This window comes from Sus scrofa, chromosome 1 (genome assembly GCF_054392235.1).
Source record: "Sus scrofa isolate SSC_HxYL_T2T_F1_AM1 chromosome 1, Sscrofa_HxYL_maternal_Yorkshire_Landrace_v2.0, whole genome shotgun sequence".
Taxonomy (NCBI): Eukaryota; Metazoa; Chordata; class Mammalia; order Artiodactyla; family Suidae; genus Sus; species Sus scrofa.
This window is the reverse complement of record NC_139383.1, coordinates 122,839,117-122,858,188: the sequence shown is the minus strand read 5'-3', so window position 1 is coordinate 122,858,188 and position 19,072 is coordinate 122,839,117. Positions and strand designations below refer to the sequence as shown.

Sequence of the window (19,072 nt, the reverse complement as noted above, 5' to 3'; positions counted from 1 at the left end):
TAGGAGCAAAAGGCTGGAGATGAGTTAAATGTCTACTAACAGAAAACTGGATAAATCAATCTTGGTATATCCACACAGAAGAAACACAAAGCTGCCTTTAAAATTAATGAAGCAAGAATTCCCATTGAGGCGCAGCAGAAACGAATCTGACTTGTAACCTTGAGGTTTCGGGTTTAATCCCTGGCCTTGCTCAGTGGATTAAGGGTCCAGAGTCGTTGTGAGCTGTGGTGTAGGTCACAGACATGGCTTGGATCCTGCGTTGCTGTGGCTGTGGCATAGGCCAACGGCGTAGCTTCAATTAAACTGCTAGCCTGGTAACCTCCATGTGCTGCAAATGCAGCCCTAAAAAGCAAAAAAATAGATAAATAAAATGAATGAAGTAGACTTCTATGTGCTAATGTGGAATATCCTCTAAGATATATTAAGTGGGGGAAAAAAAAAAAAAGAGGCCACTCAGTATGTATGGCCTAATCTAACTTTGTAAAAAGAAGACGTGTGTACCTGTGGGCCTATATGGGTATGAAGTGTCTCTAGAACAACAGCAATGGCTGCCTGGTTTGGGGGTGGAGGGCCAAGAAGACCTGGATCAGAAGCCAGAGTGGACTTGTCACTGTGTTCCATATTCTATTTGTACCAACTACACTCTTTAGCAAATTCATACATTATCTTTCTCTTCTTTTCCTTTTTAAATTTAATTTATTTTTGATAAGGCAATACATTCACGTGTACAAAATTACAAAAGACAAAATAGTGGATGATAAAAAATGTCTCTCCTATCCTAGCCACCAACCTTCTTGTTTCTACCCAGTAGGCATCTAATGGGAGCCCTTTCCTCCGTCCCATTCAGAGATAGGCCAGGCACTGCAGACACCTTCTTTAAAAATAATCACAATAAAAGAAACCATTAAAAAACAAAAGGACAACCTATGGAATGGGAGAAAGTAAAGAAATGATGCAAATGGCAAGGGCTTAGTCTCTCTAATATACAAACAATTCATACAACTCAACAACAACAGAAAAACAACCTAAAGAGAAGACCTAAATAGACATTTCTCCAAACAAAACATACAGATGGCCAACAGGCACATGAAAAGATGTTCAACATCACTAATTATTAGAGAAATACAAATTAAATCTACAATGAGGTACCACCTCATACCAGTCAAATGGCCATCATTAAAAAGTCTACAGATAACAAATACTGGAGAAAAGGGAACACTCCTACACTGTTTTTAGAAATGTAAGCTGGTGCAACCACTACAGAAAACAGTTTGGAAAGAAAACTAAAAACAGAATTACCATATGATTCAGCCATCCCACTCCTGGGAATATATTCAGACTAAAATTCTAATTCAAAAAGATACATGCAGGAGTTCCCATCGTGGCTCAGCAGAAATGAATCTGACTAGCATCCATGAAGACACAGGTTTGATCTCTGGCCACTCTCAGTGGTCTAAAGGATCTGGCATTGCCGTGAGCTGTGGTATAAGTCACAGACACAGCTCAGATATGATGTTGCTGTGGCTGTGGCATAGGCCAGTGGCTATAGCTCCAATTTGACCCCTAGCCTGGGAACCTCCATATGGTGCGAATGTGGCCCTAAAAAAGACAAAAAAAAAAAAAGAGAGAGAGAGAGAGAGATACATGCACCCCTACATTCATAGTAGCACTATTCACTATAGCCAAGACATGAAAAAAATCTAAATGTCCATTGACAGATGAATGGATAAAGAAAATGTGGTAAATATATATAATGGAATATTACTCAGCCATAAAAAAGAACAAAATAATATAATGCCACGTGCAGCAACATGGACACAATTAGAGTCTCATACTAAGTGAAGTAAGTCAGAAAGAGGACAAATACTCTATGATATCATTTATATGTGGAATCTAAAATATGGTGCAAAGGAACCTACCTACAAAACAGAAACAGACCCACAGACCTAGAGGACAGACCTGTGGTTTCCAAGGGGGAGGAGGGAGGGAGTGGGATGTTTGTGGTTAGTAGATGCAAATGATTACATTAATAATGGATAAGCAATGAGGTCCTATTGTATAGCACAGGGAGCTATATCCAGTCTCTTGAGATAGATCATAATGGAAAAGAATATAAAAAGGATGTGCGTATCTATTCACGTGTGTGTGTGTATATAATATTCACACACATATATATACAATCTTTTTATATTCTTTTTTATATATTCATGTGTGTATGTGTGACTGGGTCACTTTGCTGTTTAGCAGAAATTGGTACATTATAAACCAACTACTAATTAAAGTTTATTAATTAAACTTTAATTAAAAAAATTTTTTAAGCATAATAAAACAAATGGGGAGAAGCGTCCCTCAACCTCATCTTCCCTCTCCAGCTAAGGCCCCTCTTCTCCACACAGCTAAGCCAACTTTTGGACAGGGCTGTCTACTTGTGTGGAGTCTACTCATATGAGAAGAGCCTCCTCAGGTGCTGGAGTCAGGCAGACCCAAGTCTTCAATAAGTTGCATAATGTCTCTGGGCCCCACTGCTTTAATCAGTAAAACCCTTAGGTTGTAAGGGTAAGAAACAGTTCACGAAAAGCAGGCAGGTCACTTAGCAGGTGTGTGGAGCTGCTGTGGTCACTAGAGCTCAGGGCATCCCCCCTCCTCTGCTGGGCCCATGAACACTGAGCAGTGTTCCTCAAGGCAGGAGACTGCAAGACCCTGAAAGTCCCCACCAATGTGCTGATAAGTACACCCCATGTCTCTGGGGCAATATTTGGTGGTAAAGATCTATAGCCAAGTTAAAAACTCAGTGATGCAATGTAATGCTAATGATCAACACCAGTTTCTTGCCTTGGGTTTGAGGACTTTTGAAAAGGTTCAGGGTTAGAAGTCAGGAAACGTATTATTAAGACCTGATGCTACCACTAACCAGGCATCCTTGAACAATTCACTTCTCCTCCCCAGCCTTGAATGGATTGGATGAATGATTTCTCAGACCCTAGCCAGCCTCAGACCCCAGCTAACATGGCCTAGGGATGTGCGAGGGGAGCACTTCACTGAGTGAGAAAGTGGCTGGGTGTGTCCCTAGGCAGGAGTATGATTTCCAGCCTCAACTATGAGTCCCTACCAACAAAACCATGTGGGTGTAGAATAAGCATTTATGAAATTCTTCAACACTAACCAACTAAATAACTAAATTCTTTAAAAAGGGAGTAAAGGAGTTCCTGTTGTGGCTCAGAGGAAATGAATCAGACTAGTATCCATGAGGACATGGGCTCAATCCTGGCCTCGATCAGTGAGTTACGGATCCGGCATTGCTGTGAGCTGTGGTGTAGGTCACAGATGCGGCTTAGATCTGGTGTTGCTGTGGCTGTGGCATAGGCTGATTCAGCCCCCAGCCCGGGAACCTCCATATGCCGTAGGTACAGCCCTAAAAGGCAAAAAAAAAAAAAAAAAAAAAAAAAAAGCAGTAAATATTTTAAATGAACTTCATTTTTATCACTACTGAAATGAAATGAAATGCAAATTATAGGAACTATTACAGAGTATCTAACACTCCTTGTGTCAAATGCTAGGTGACTAAAGTTTAAGAAGTTACCATATGTACCAAAAGTTTTACAGACCAATAAACAGCAGTTAGGGAGAACTAACCTTTCAGCTTGAGGGGGCTCTGATCTGACATCTGGCAAATAAAAAATCGACACACTAGTACTGTCATTTAGAGTGATGCCTATCTACGAACCTGAAGAGAGAAGGGGATTTTGCACCTGGCAGAAGTTACACACACAAACATGAGACATGGTGAGGGTGAGAGAAGCTTGTAGTCGGGATAGATGGGGAAACTGTGTCCATCAGCCATGTCTCTCTCATGGCCCTACCTCCATTCAGCATGCAAACCTCATTTCCCCAAATAAATCACAGATATAAAGTTGAAAGATGGTTTTCCATTTATTTTTTAAGTAAATTTGGGAAGTTAAAGAGCACAGCTGTCTCCAATAATACCATGCTCGTTGGGTAAAAATATCTCTTTGCAAGTTGTCCTAAATCAATTTTTTTAATGAGTCTTCTTTTTCTCCTGCTTAGCATTGGTAATTTAATAGCTCAGCGAAAAGTGCTATTGAAGCAAGAAAATTGAGTATTTTCTAATTTATTCTCTGGGACATTCATCTGTTAATCACATATCCTAATTCCCTCCATATTTAAAAAGGGCATTTTAAAGTGGCATTGCCAGCCATTCCAGATCACTCCTTGAGTTTTACTGTCTGCTCTTTAAAATTTATGTCCAACGTGGGTTCGGTTCTTGAGGATTGAACTATGTGAGAAAATTTTGATGGAAATTTTGGATGAATCTGCAAGTGGTAGTGAGTCTACCCAGGAGGGTAAGCCACTGAAACCATGGAGGATCCACCCCTGGGACCCAGTCTTTTGGCCTGTCCTGTTACTGGGCCTGAGCAGAGTTAACTGAGCAGGCCTGCCTCCAGTATGAGGTTCTATCCTTGGCATTTCACCTCTATCTTCATTACATGTTATTCCTTTCCAACTCTGTTGAAAATCCAGTGTACACTGAGCACCCTTCTGGGAACCAGCATAGAGAGAGATGCCTAAGCCACAGTATCTGCCCTCAAAAAGATCTTACAATCAAGGGAAGCAAGGACAAACACATCTAACTAAATGTAACATGGTAGGGAGTTCCCATTGTGGCGCAGAGAAAATGAATCTGACTATGAACCATAAGGTTGTGGGTTCAATCCCTGGCCTTGCTAAGTGGGTTAAGGATCCAGCGATGCTGTGAGCTGTGGTATATGTAGGTCACAGATGTGGCTCGGATCTGGTGTTGCTGTGGCTCTGGCGAAGGCTGGCAGCTATAGCTCTGATTGGACCCCTGGCCTGGGAACCTCCATATGCCACGGGTGTGGCCCTAAAAAGACAAAAGACTAAATAAATAAATAAATAAATGTATGTAACATGGCAGATATCATGCCTTGGGTGTGAGGAAATGCTGGGTAACAAGTTATTTTGTTTATATATTGAATGCTTATATAGCTGCCTAATATGGGCAAGGCATAGTGCTAGCAAGGACTTTTCTAACAGTAACTCATTTAATGCTCACAACCCACTGACATGGTTACTACTGTTATCCCTTTGTGCCGATGGAGAAACTGAGACACAAGGTGGGTGAATAACTTGCCCAAGGTCACAGAGCTAGCAAGTGTCAGCACCAGGTTCTGAACCTGGGCACCCTGGCTCCCCAATCTCATGCTCCTACCATTGGGCTACAATGCCTCTCAAAACACCTTCTCCATTTTCAAAGACAGTTATCTAAGATCAAATGTGAATGGAACATGCAGCCTAAGAATGCTACAGAGCACAGTGAGGAAATGACAAAAAGATTAAAACCTGAATGATGAACAGGAGTTAGCTAAGCTGCTGGAGAGGAAGTGGGTTTCAAATCAAGGTTCTGAGTGGGGAAGGGGTGAGATGTGTTCTAGGAACTGAGCAAAGCCGCCCCTGGGGCAGGAGGGTGCAGAGCAAGGAGAAGAGTAGCTCAAGGGGCAGACGGAAAGTGGGCAGGATCCACATCATTCAGCTCACTCGCTCAGGCCAAGGGTTGTCTCCAGTGGGCTCCCAAAGAACTCTAGGAGTCTATCAAAGGGTGTTGGTGGGGAAATGCCAGCATCAGCTTTGCATGAGCCAGTGATCACTCTGGCTGCTCATGTGTAGAATGGACTGGACGGAGGCAAGAGTGGAAGCAGGGACATCCGTGGGGAGTCAGTGGCCAGAAGAGAGCTGATGGTTGTTGGATGGCGATGAGAGTAAATGAAAGTGGATTCAGGGAAGACCTAGGAGGAAGCATCAACAGGAAATGGTGACTGATTATGAGGGGTGAAGAGAGGGAAGTGTCCATAGTGGCTCTAGAGAGTCTAGGTATTCATGGGGCCAGGAGCACTGGGGTGGGCTGGCTCAGGGTAGAGTGTGGGGAGAAGGTCCCACACAACAGTTGCGTGCACCAGTCACCCCTCCCCTAGGTCACATGCTGCTTCAAGGCTCTATGCCTTCATATGTGAAGGCATCTTTTTCTGAGTGTTCTTTTCTTCCTTCACCTGAAGGACTCCTCCTCAGAGATTAAGCTTGAATGTCACTTCCTTTTTACATGTACATGTGCTGAGCCCTGCACCAGGTCATTATACAGACATCCTCTTATTTGAACCTCACAACATCCCTACAAGGAAGCTATTGCCATTCTCATTTTACAGATTACCGAGGATCAGAGAAGGTCCAGAGTTGGCTGGTCATTTAGGTAGTAGGTGGGAAAGACTACAGACACCTAGAGCTGCCTTCCCGGTGACACTGAGGGAAAGGTGAGCTTTGCCTGAGGCCTCTTCTTCTCAAAGGCATTGAGGTTACACATAACATAGATTAGAGGTATAGACTTGAGGAGCAATGAGAAGTTCTGATGCCCATGCTGTGGTATGTTTTGGAGGCATTTGCAAGGGATGCAGATGAGGATGACGACCCAAAGCATATGTGCACCACATAAGATGCTTCTCTCCATCATCAGAAATCTAGCAAAGTGCCCTCCCGAGCACCAGTCACCCAGGGTTTTCCTGTTCTTCCTAGAAATTGGTTCCAGTGGACAAACAACCTGCAGCCTAACTAAGCACAAATGTTGCGCCTTCCCTCCTACCTCATTGCCATGAACCCTCTACTCTATCCATGTCACTCTCTCATCACTGTCCCTCTGCTTGTATCCATCGCTCTGCCTGGCTCCTCTTCTCTCTCCCTGGAAAGCCCTACCCTGGCTCAGCCTCACTTGGAACATCCCTTCCCAGCTCCTCGGGCTGGACGGTGGTTGACCAGCTGTCCTTATTTGCCAGGATGAGGGGATTTCCTAGATTATTAAGCATTTGGTCCTAAATCAGAACAGTCCCATGTAAACGAGAGGGATTAGGTGCTTAGATGTGTCAGCTTATTCCAAGCCCAGCAATTGTTCAAGCTGTCTTATAGCCATTAGTTCTCTGCTGTCTCCTCCTTTAAAGTAGATGCAACTCCTTAAGATAAGGTCCTGTGCCTAGTTCATCCTCGACATCTAGGCATCGTGTGCAGGGAGCACTTGTGGAACAAGTGTATGATATGAGCCCAGACTTGGTGAGTGTGGCAAAGAATGGCTCCCGCCATGCAGCAGTCAGAGGGGGGAAGCAAAGTGGTCAGAGGGCACCCCGCTAAAGAAGCACATGAGCAACATTCATGGCCTGAGAAAGAACACTGGCCCATGAAAACCTAAAACTTTTTTTGCTTTTTGTTGTTCTCATTTGCCAGCTAGAAACTGGAGGGCCACTTTAGCGGAATCTCTTCCTAAATGCATTTAGCTTGAAAGAATTCAACTTGAGGCGCTTTGCAAACAACCAAAAAGTGAGCAAGCACAAGAGAGGGAAATCAGAATAAATAGAGGGGATCATTCCACTCACCAGGCCTCTTGGTGCCCATGGTGAGTGTGAAGTGGAAAATGGGCACACTGTCCTCCTGCACGTTCCTTGTTGTGTGAGCCTCTTGCTGCACTGAGTATGATTCTAGCACACTTAGACACTTATTTTGCAAACAACCTGGCCCCTAAACTTAAGGAAATGCCTTCCTCTGATGAGCTTCTGGGAAAAAATTTTGGCTGAACCCATAACTTTATGAATGATTGAGAGATTTTCAAGGGTAGTTCTGACCACACACATACACACACACACTGACGTTGGAACCCTCATGAGTGAGACTCTGGGGTGTGGAGTCCAACACCCGTGGGTCTGAGGCCCAGGTGTACCACTAAGTGATCTTCAATAGGTGGGTGAGTTAACCTCACAGATCTTTTGTATAAATGGGGCAAAGGGTAATACTTGTACCTCACAGGCTTGCCATGAGGAGTAAATGAAGGGGATACATGTATAACACTTAGAAGAGTACCTGGGACATAATAAGTACTCAGTAAACAGGGGACTTCCTGTCGTGGCTCAGCAGTTAGCGAACCCAACTAGCATCCATGAGGATGCAAGTGTGATTCCCTGGCCTCGCTCAGTGGGTTAAGGACCAAGAAAAAAAAAAGTAATCACAGTACTCAGTAAACAGGAACTATTATTTTTAGTAACGGTAATAAAGTTGCTTTTATTGGGCACTTAAAACTTTTAAAAATGAGAAAACTGGTTAGTCAATCTGAGCATTCCACCATGTTGCTGAAGCATAAGACAGTCCCTTAACCAATAGCTCCCAGGGAGTTCCTGCGGTGGTGGCTCAGTGATAACGCATCTTAGTATCCATGAGGATACAGGTCTGATCCCTCGCCTTATTCAGTGGATTGAGGATCCCGAGTTGCTGTGAGCTGTGGTGTAGGTTGCAGACACAGCTCAGATCTGAAGTTGGTGGTTGACTATAGCTCTGATTCGGCCCCTGGGAACTTCCATGTGCTATGGGGCAGCCCTAAAAAAAAAAAAAAAAAAAGGCAAAAAACCCATAAAAATAAAAAAAACAGATAGCTCCCAGAAGGTCTGTCATTTAAAACTACATTTCTGGACTATCTGTTGTCTTATTTCTCACTTGATGGCTCTTGCTCCAGAAGAGTGTGACCCAGGAGAGGCTGACTAATTAGAGCATTTCCAGAGCACATTCCAGAGCACATTCAGAAGCACCTTTCTCAAGAGCAGGGATGGAAATATATGGGCAATTAGCAGGTTTAACAGGATTTTCTCCCCCATCCTACTCCCAGAAGTTGGTCTAACATACTAAGCGGAAACACATTAAGTTGACCACAACAGTTATTTTAAGGAAATTCAGTTGAAGTATTTGTGGAGTTTCAGATAATCTTATGTCCACTGTAGACTCATCATGAAATCCTGTTGCCTGGAGCATTGTGAGGGTGTGGCAGGGAGGCTGAAGGTCAAGAAAGCCAAGCTCTGTCCTCACACAGCTGTGTGGCCTGGGGCATAATGCTCCACACCCCTGGACCTGTTTCCTCATCAGTAAAGTAAGGAAGTAGTCTTAAATCCTAAGGCTCCCTCCAACTCAGGAATTTGATTGTTCTCAGAGACCAGCACCCACCCCAGTTGGCCCCTGAATTACACAGAGCCACCAAAGGCCTATGTTTCCTTTCTTTTTTGTCTTTTCTAGGGCCACGCTTGCTGCATATGGAAGTTCCCAGGCTAGGGGTCGAATTGGAGCTGTAGCCGCTGGCCTACGCCAGAGCCACAGCAATGCGGGATTCGAGCCGCGTCTGTGACCTACACCACAGCTCATGGCAATGCCAGATCCTTAACCCACTGAGCAAGGCCAAGGATTGAACCCGCAACCTCATGGTTCCTAGTTGGATTCGTTATCCACTAAGCCACAACGGGAACTCCTCCTTTTTTTTTTTTTAATTACAGCATGGTTGATCTACAATGCTTTGCCAGTTTCTGCTGTATAGAAATGTGACCCAGTCATACATACATATACATTCCTTTTCTTATATTATCTTCCATCATGTTCTATCCCAAGTGATTGGATCTAATTCCCTGTGCTGTACAGTAGGACTTCATTGCCTATCCATTCCAAATGTAATAGTTTGCACCTACTAACCCAAACTCCCCGTCCATCTCACTCCCTCCCCCTCCCCCTTGACAACCATAAATCTGCATTTCTTTATCTAAGCCATGCATCCAACAGCTTTTTAAGTTCTTATTAGGTGCTAGGCACCGTGCTAGGTGTTTAGAGGAGCCACTCTCACATCCGTCATATCTGTTCAACCTGTAGGAATGCCTTATTTCCAAAGTTAGGCTCCTCGGATTACTAAAGCACTTAATCCTAATTTCCACTTCCTTCCCATCTTGGAATCAGAGGGGCTTCCTCTCTGACCTGCCCCATCGTCTGAAATACATCAAAGGAGCAAAGCCCAGGCTTGGGGCTTTTAGCACAAAGAGACCATGTCTTAGAGGAAGGAGAGTTCCAGCACAGAAGAAATCCTGGGCCTTTTTGGCCTCTCATTATCCAGATTTACAGCAAAATGATTCTACAAATGAGCAAGCCTCCTCCCTTAATACTTCTTTCTGACAATAAATACCTAGGACCCCCTCTGTAAAAGTCCTACCTCAGCATCTTCTGACAACCTAAGGATGAATTCCCTACTACATTTTCTTGAGGGGAGGAAAAGAGGATTTGGGAGTCCTAGTTTTACCACTTAAGAAAGGGATTAATATTGACTTCTGGTTTTGTCATCTACTAAATGCGCATGGCATTGTTGGCTACTTGATAAAGCAGAGCGTGCGTTTGAAAGCTCACTATACACCATAAAAGCATGAACTGTGGTCCTTCCTGGCCTTCTTCCACTTCATGACAATACAGAGTCAACCCTACAAACAAGCTGAAGAGACGAGCATCTCCATGGAAGTCAAATGACACCAGAAAGTTTTGCCTGCCCAAAAATATCTTCCCCATATCCTAAACTTCTGCTATTGGTGATTCATTCAAGCACCTATTAAATCACTTAGCCAGCTGTGACCTGCCAACTCATAGGTACTATGAAGAAAAGTTATATGCATTGGGACCTTGCTACGTCCCAGACCCTTCACAATACCTGGTTCTTTTATTTCCCCCCCAAATCAGTATGTCAGACAGGGCCCATCACTCAATATATTTTAAAAACTGGGCAAAGGATCCTCAAAGAGTTTGGGAAACGTGCTGAAGGCCCATGTGAGTGATGGGCTCAGGACTTAGGGATACACGGATGGGGTTGGGAAGGAGGTAGGCCAGGGTGACGCATGGGAGAGAGGTCTGTAGGGGACACACGCCAGCACCAGGGATGCTCAGCCCTCTTTACAACTCTGTCTAGCCTGGTGACCCCAGATGCCTGGGTCACCTCCACAGAGACATCACTTCCAGGAGAGAAAGAAAGAATGTTGATGCTGTTCATTTTCTGAAACAGCGTCTCCCCTCATGCTAATCAGGAAATATTATTTACAGGCCTTCTGAATGGCCCTTTGTCACCGAGTGGGCGGGCAGGCATCAGGAATATTTGGCACCCCTGCTTCTCTGAGAGCCAGTGCTATTCACTGGATAATTACCCTGTTGTCTTCTCACCTCTGGAGAAAATGCAAGACGCCCTCTTTCCAAATCTGGTCCATCATGCTAGCAACCCTCATATTTTTAGAAGCTGTTTTTCCCTGATAGTTTCACAACCTCTAATCTGCCACTCTCCGGATGAATATAAATGAAAACACAACAATGAAATGTGGAGAAATGTTTCCTCTTGTCGTCGTCATCTCCAGCTCCCTGAACCCAGGGCCAGGAGTGGGTGGAGCCCTGATGTGTATCCAAAGCAACAGGGAGAGGAAGGCAGTGAGGACAGGCATCACCTGGCCGCTTCCAGCTCTGATGAATGGCTGCCAACTGGTTATTAGGGAGGGAGAAGCACTTGCAAAAACTTCAGGTCTCTGAGAGCCCCGGAGCTGGGAAGTGCAGAGGATTATAATTACACCCAGGTGGGAGCCTGACTGCAGTTCACCTGCCAAGCAAAGAGTGATCCCATTAAATAGCCGAGAAGGAATGGAGTTCACAGGGGATTGGATTTCTACACTGCAGCCTCAAAGTCACTCTCAAACTTATCTCCTAAAACCTGGAGCTGAAGGAACAAAAGTGTCCTTTAAGGGCAGGTAAAGGGAGGAGTTCCCACTGTGGCTCAATAGGACCGGCTGCTTCTTGGGAGTGCTGGGACACAGGTTCGATCCCCAGCCCAGCACAGTGGGTTAAGGATCTAGTGTTGCCACAACTGTGGCTCAGATCTGATCCCTGGCCCAAGAACTTCATGTGCCAAGGGGCAGCCAAAAAAAAAAAGGCAGGTGAAGGGAGCCCTGTTTGAAGGGACAGCTGCCTGGTCCTTAGCTCTTGACAGCTGTGGCAACACAACCCCACCCTGATGGCTCAAGAGAGCCCCAAAGCTGGAAGCTCAGAAGCTAGCATTTCAAGAGATGTGAATGCTGCCAAACAGTAGAAATAACAGTGGCTTCATGCAGCACAGCAATGCCAGAGAGTGGTCGGAACCTGGGGGTCCAGCCAGACAGTGGCAGGTTCTAGTCCTGACTCTACCTCTCATGAGCTGAGTTACCTTAGTCAAGTTACTTAACCTCTGTTTCCTGATCCTGTTTCCTGGCCTATAAAAATGGGAATAATTATACTATTATATTGGTTGTGAGGTTTAAGAGACAAAATGAGTGTGAAGTGCCTGGCAGACTACCTGGAACATTAGAGATGCTGGGGTTATAGTTTAATATGTCCCCCCTTCACCCCCTCCCCATTTACCAGTGGGCAAATTCCCAATGAATTCCTAAAAGATATCTCTGCTAAATAGTGGTTGCAGTTTTGTAATCGGCCATCAACAGCAATGACTCCATCGTTCTGTCCCCTCTGACCCCCATCATTCAGCACATGGCACAACTTCAGGGACCAGAATCAGAGAGCTGGGCTTTAGTGGCAACTGGCCATTGCCTGACCGGGGACACCCAGCGTTGTCCCTCCCCTCGTCCTGGGACTGACCGCAGACTGTCATCACAAGAGGGCTGGGGCACCGCAGGGTTGTTGACCCCAGTGAGAGGTAGTGGTGCCAGCAGCCCTAGAGCCTGGGGCCTCCCTGCCCTCACTTTCACACATGACCTGGAGCTTGGAGCCTGCCCTCCATAGCTGCTTTTCTGACCCAGTTGGATACCTTGACACAGTCTCAGCAAGCAGCAGAGCACCCATTGTTCAGCCTTCTGTGCCTGCCAAGTTCAGAGGTACCACCTGGATTCTAGCAGCAGAGAGAAGCTCCCCAACCTTCCACCCAGGAGCACAGCTACCCTCATGCACATGGCCTGGGGCCCACTTGGCCCTCAGTTCCTGCAAGATCCTCCACTCTCTCTGCATTTCTGTTTGTGCAGGGCATGGAGGGAGGGCTGTGCAGATGAAACAAACTTACTCTCTGCTCATGGCGATGAAAACATTACAGGCATTATTGTTATATAGCTGTAATATATTCACATTACTGTAATTAAATAATACTACTGGAATTAGTATCACCATAATATATTCAACTCTAAAGTAAACACATAATGCAGCTGTAATAGCTAACACATTTATTTATTTATTTCGTATTTTTGCTATTTAGGGCTGCACCCGCAGCATATGGAGGTTCCCAGGCTAGGGGCCCAATTGGAGCTACAGCTGCTGGCCTACACCACAGCCACGGCAACACCAGATCCGAGCCATGTCTGCAACCTACACCACAGCCCACAACAACGCCGGATCCTTAACCCACTGAGCGAGGCCAGGGATCGAACCCACAACCTCATGGTTCCTAGTCAGATTCGTTTCTGCCACACCATGACGGGAACTCCTTAATAGCTAGCACTTATTCTTACCATACGGCAAGTCTGTGCTAAGCATTATCTTAGCCTAAACCCCCCACAAACGTAGGGGGTAAAAACTATCCTTCCATCCCAAGGACAATCCAGAGAGGCTATATTACTTGCCCAAGACCACACAGTCCACAAGAGTCCAAATTCCCACTCAGGTAGTCAGACCTCAGTCAGTGTGGGGACCCAAACCTGCAAGCTGGTCTTCCTGGTGGCTGAGCTCTGCATACCAGATCTCAGGGCCTAGAAATCCACTCTGCCAGCAAATGTCACTCCACTCCATCTCCACTTGGTGTCTGAAATTCCTCCTATTTGTGTTCCTTTGATTTAAAGCTTCATCTCCTTCCTAAATGCAAATACTCCTTTGGACAGGATGAAAATCCACAATCAGATACCTTAGTGAGGCTTATGTACAAGGCCTTTTCCTGCAGACAGGGAGGTAAGAGCAGGAGAGGGGGCCTGAGCAGATCTGCAGCATCAAAGTTTACTTTCCCCTGTGTGCCTCTCATTTCTCATGCATTTCCTATTTGCCCCACCACCCAGAATTTTCATGCTGTCATAAGAAAACTGATTTAATAAACAGACTCATACTAAGGATGTTTCCCATTTCCACCCCCTCAACAATCTCCCTCATCCTCATCAGAGATTTGTGAGGAAAATTAACTACATGTGATTAGGAAACTCAGGTGACTAGCATGTCAAGGGGTCCTCTGCTGCCACTTCCTCCTGGACCCACCACCACGGCCTGCCTGGTGCCTGCTCACTTGGACCAGCATCTGGTGTGGTAGGGTCCAGCATTTCATTCTGAGTTGCTCAACTTTATTTCCACTAGAATTATGTTGCAAAATTGGAGCTTCATGGAGAACCACAGAAAACAGAGAAGCAAGAAAGTCTACGTGTACACTGGACCCATGTTAGAGGCTTGCCCAGTATACACAGATGAGACCCTGTGGTGCTCAATTTTGTAAAAATAGAGGGATACACACAAGTGGTTTCCTGTAAAAATAGAACATTTTAAAGAAGGCTGCTGCTTAAATAGAGACTTAATCTCTCAGGGATAGTTTACTTATAAGAGGCCTGTGAATATTCTCATGGTCAACCAAAGGGAGGTCTCTCACCCACGGGGGAATTTTGTTCACTGAAACAACATAGGGTGGAAGAGGTTTTGAGAGGAGAGGGGCAGGGCTCTGGCAGAGGTCATCTCCTCTTCTAGCATAGAAGGTGTAATAGTTATTTATTGCCACGTAACAAATTACCTCCAAACCTAGCAGCTTACAACAAAAACAAATCAAACACCTGGAAACAGCATAGGTGGGTGGTTCTGACGTGGGGTCTTTTATGAGGTTGCAAGTCAGCAAGGGCTGCAGGTACCTCAAAATTCTGCCAGAGTTCAAAACCACCACCAAACTCATTCAGAGGGTTATTGTCAGGCCTCGGGTCCTTGCCAGCTATCGGGCAGAGGTTTCAGCTCCTTGCCGTGGAGGCCTCTCCAATAGGGCTGCTCATGACATACCAGGGGGCTTTTCCCGAAGTCAGAGGCCACAGAGAGAGAACCCAGGACAGAAAGCTCGGTCCTCTACAATGTAATCCCAGCATGACACACCATCACATCGACTGTATGTTTCTGATCACACGGATGAACACTGGGACAAGGTGAGAGGAGGCCACACAAAGGTGTGAATGGCATGAAGCCATTTCAGAGTCTGGCTGCCCCAGGAAAGCACTGAACATGGTGAGGTCCCCAGCTAGAAGTGTACATATCACAGCCCACAGGCAGATGGGCCCACGAGCCTCAGTTTGCATTTCTATATATGAGGTTAAGTGAACTGTCAAGAATCAGCAATGTCTAGAAAAGCGTATTGAACAAAGCATTGCACAAACAGAAGGCAACCTTCTTTCTGAGTATTATTAGCAGTACCAGTGGCACATAGTTCTGGGGACTCCCCTGTTTTGCTCGCAGGCCCTTCCTACCTGTATAAATCAGTGTTAGTGTGTATCTCAGATTGCCAATACCCAATGCCAAATGATGAAGTGTTGCAAAATACATCTTGGGCAAGACCTCTTTAATGATCTATTAGAGCTAATTTATAATTAGCCTTTCACCTGACTGCTAAGAGGGAGCCCAGAGTTCATGCTGGTTCTTGCCTGGAAACGATCTGTTCTCTTCATTGAAATGTCCTCCCTCATCGCCTTTACTTAGGCAACCCTATTAAACAGGCTTTCCTATGTAACAGACAATATGAAAGGAAGCACCAGCCCAGCCTTCTCTGAACACTGCAGGCTCCTAATCGCCCAGCTCTGATGTCAATCATCCCAAATGAAACCCACCTGACTGTCCTCCCCTCCCTAACCCCCCTCCCCCCACCCCCAAAACACACAAGGACTGTCAGCCCAGGATCTGACTTAACTGCGGGCATTTAGGACATAGAGGACTTCTTCACTGGGAAAAACCTCTTTCTAGACCCCATAGTGCTCGTCAGAGCACTGGATGGGTGTCAAGAAAGTGGAGTGCTAATCCTGGCTCTGATCTTGTTCCACGTATGACCTTGGGCAGGTCATATCACTGCCCTGAGCGATTTCAATCTGCTTTTCAAAGACAGTGATTCTACCAGTTCCTCACTGAGCACTTCTTAGCCTTCTCCAATAGCCCTTATCTCCGGGCTCTTGAGCACCCACCGAAAACAAAGTACAAGTAACCTTCTGAGGTATCGCACATAGTTTCGTTTCTCCCCCTTGGGTTTTCTTCTGAACGCTGTCAGGACTCATCTGTGTGTGTCATGAAGTGAGTACGGAACCATTATGCCTCCGAGCAGGTGATTCAGCCTCATCTTCACAACCACCATAGGCGCCCTTCAACCACATTGAACTTTGCAACAGCCCCGGGGTTGTACTATTATCATCTCCATTTTACAGATGAGGAACTGAGGTTCAGAGAGGGTAAGCAACCTATTCAAAGTCACCCACAGCCTGTGTGAGGCAGAGCCAGGATTCAAACACGGGCTGTCTGGGGCCAGGGTGGGCTGTCTTAAGACTGACTTCTTCCTCCACAAAAAATCTAAACTGCTTGATCACAGGCCCTATTTCTTTTCCACACAGTCAGCCTCTGTAAGTCTTTGCTGATTGATCACAGGCTTCCATCCTAGACACTTGAAGCATATGGTGAAGCATAAAATCTATCTGTAACTTTCCAGAGCATATGATCTAAAATGTGATAACAGACAAATCCAAAATTTCCATAGACTCAGAGGATTTTACAAGGAATGTTTTCCCAACTCTCATTTTGCAAATGAGGAAAGGAAGCCTGAAGAGATTGGGTGTGTTGCTTCTGACCCCACAGGTCCCTACAGCAGAGCCAGGGCAGAGCTCTGTCCAGGCAGGAGTTCAGTGTAGGGCAGAGTTCTCTGTGGTCCTTAACTGGGGTGATATTGCACCCCAGGATGCTTGGATTTTTCTGGGGACATTTTTGGTTGTTACAACTGAGGAAGAGGATGCTACTGTCATTCAATGAGGAGAGACCAGAGATGCTGCTCAACATCCTACAGTGACAACTCAGCCCCCACCACAAAGATCTGGCCATGAATGTCAGAAGTTCTAAGAAGGAGAAACCCCATTTCCCACAAGCCTCTTCACTTGTTTATTCACACATAGTCATCTACAGTTGGACACCTTACCTTAGTTACCTTTGGTTCCAGCCCCCAACAAAGAACTTGATGTGGACTAAAAGCTCACTGAGTGAGAGGGAGAAAAGGACAGGGGAGGAAGAGAGGAAGGAAGGAAGGAAGAGAAGGAATGACAGAAAAAGTAGTGAACAAGAAAGTCAAACACTGTAACTCAAGACCTTCTTTTGTAAATAGAAGACAATTGGGGAGTTCCCGTTGTGGCGCAGTGGAAATGAATCCAACTAGGAACCATGAGGTTGCGGTTTTGACCCCTGGCCTCGCTCAGTGGATTAAGGGTCCGGTGTTGCCGTGAGCTGTGGTGTAGGTCACAGACGCGGCTCAGATCCCACACTGCTATGGCTCTGGCATAGGCCAGTGGCTACAGCTCCGATTAGACTCCTAGCCTGGGAACCTCCATATGCCGCAGGTGCCACTCTGGAAAAAAACAAAAAAAGATGTAAATAGAAGACTATTGACAGTTTGAAATCAATTCTTGCATATCTACTTGGAAAAGTGACTCTGAATACTTTCTTAGTTACACTCCAGCATAAGGTAGGCTAATAGCAACAAAGTAACTTAAAGAGAGATCCAGCTCCTGCTATAAAGTTTTTCCCCCTATGAAAGTGAGTTCTGATTGATGGATATGATGGAGCCAGTGAGGTACAAATGCACTGCCCTTTTGAAAAAATAACTGGTTCCTTAGAGGTGTCCACTGGGAAAATTGCAGTAGTTAAAGATGCCACTGAGGAAGATATAATAGACAGCTCTCATTCCAAGGCAGCCAGGTCTCAGAGGAGGGCTGGACAGTGGGCTGTAAATTCAGATATCCAAGTGCAGTTAAGCCTTCAGCCCTCAGCCAGGTGACAAATGGATCCCCATCAGAGCTGGCAGATCCCACTGCAATGGGACAGTCTAGCCCCAGCTACTAACTGTCAGGATGGGTGGGGAAAATGGATGCTATCCGGCCAAGACAAGTGGTCTCTGAGCCCAGACACCTTGTTGGGCGTTGCAGTTCCTGCCCTATATGGCAAGTAAAGCTCCTCGGCCACTCAGAGGAGAGTGCTTCTCTGTGTTTTCATCAAGGTCTGGTGAGCAACCCAGAAAATACCCTGCAACCTTCAGATGAAAAGTCCTCGTGTGGTCCTCTCTCCCTCCCTTTAGGATTCTCCCCTTCATCTCCATAGATGCGCCTCTTCCAAAATCCAAGTAACACCTCCCACAGGAGACCTTTCCCAGGCTCCACGTGGACATGATGCTCTCCTCACTCCTTCCCCTACTGCATGGTGCCTCTGTCAGAGGGCCCCCCCCCCACACTCCACTACTTCCCCCACCCCACCCCCAAAGGGCAGAAGCTCAGACCTGCTAGTTTCCAGACTTTGTCCTGCCACTGCCTGCAGTGCTACCACCACCTGCTGGGTCCTTCACTGTGCTCACAGCCCACGACTGGGCTTGCCCTGGAGCCCATAGAGGGGTTTCAAGAATCCCTCACCTACCCAAGCCCCTTCCGAAGCCTAGCTAACCATGATTCATGATTTTGTACTCCTTTTCTTAAAGCCCCCCCCCAAATGGTATGTGCAGTTCAGCCCCCATAGAACCTGGCTCTTTCCTGCCCACAGAGACCTCCACAGACCCCTGCATGCCTTACATATAATAGGTACTTAATAAGGATTGGAAGGTTGAAAAGAATGGATCCTGATGAGGATCACAATTAATTAGGGATTTGGTGTGTAACAAAACAGGAAGGATGTGTGCTTCCCTCAGGCAGGCTTTAATAATTCTTCCGTCATTGAGCCAGAAGGAACTAATGGTGTCCTCCATCAGTTAGTGCCATGGGTCTCAAACTCCAGTCTGTAGGAGAATCCCCAAGGCTAGGCTCACCCTCAACTGTCTGATTCAGTAGGTCCCAGGGAGGACCAAAAATCTGCATTTCTCACAAGTTCGCAGGTTCTGCCCCTGGTTGGAAGACTACACCTTTAGAACGACTTTGAATCCATGCATTTTCAGCAGGGAGAACACTGCCCCCAAGGAAGTGAAAAG

The 19,072-nt window shown here is 45.9% G+C and overlaps 1 protein-coding gene and 2 long non-coding RNA genes across 10 annotated transcripts in view; 1 reads left to right on the top strand and 2 right to left on the bottom strand.

The window, feature by feature from the left end:
* Window positions 1-19,072, bottom strand: part of LOC102158936 (uncharacterized) — a 257,286-nt gene that overhangs the window by 154,864 nt on the left and 83,350 nt on the right. The window lies entirely within an intron of this gene.
* Window positions 1-19,072, top strand: part of LIPC (lipase C, hepatic type) — a 151,132-nt gene that overhangs the window by 51,962 nt on the left and 80,098 nt on the right.
* Window positions 9,456-18,578, bottom strand: LOC146406336 (uncharacterized). Its single transcript, XR_014810732.1, has 2 exons — window positions 17,386-18,578; window positions 9,456-13,239 (listed from the first exon to the last, which is right to left on the bottom strand). It is a non-coding gene; the product is annotated as an uncharacterized LOC146406336 (long non-coding RNA).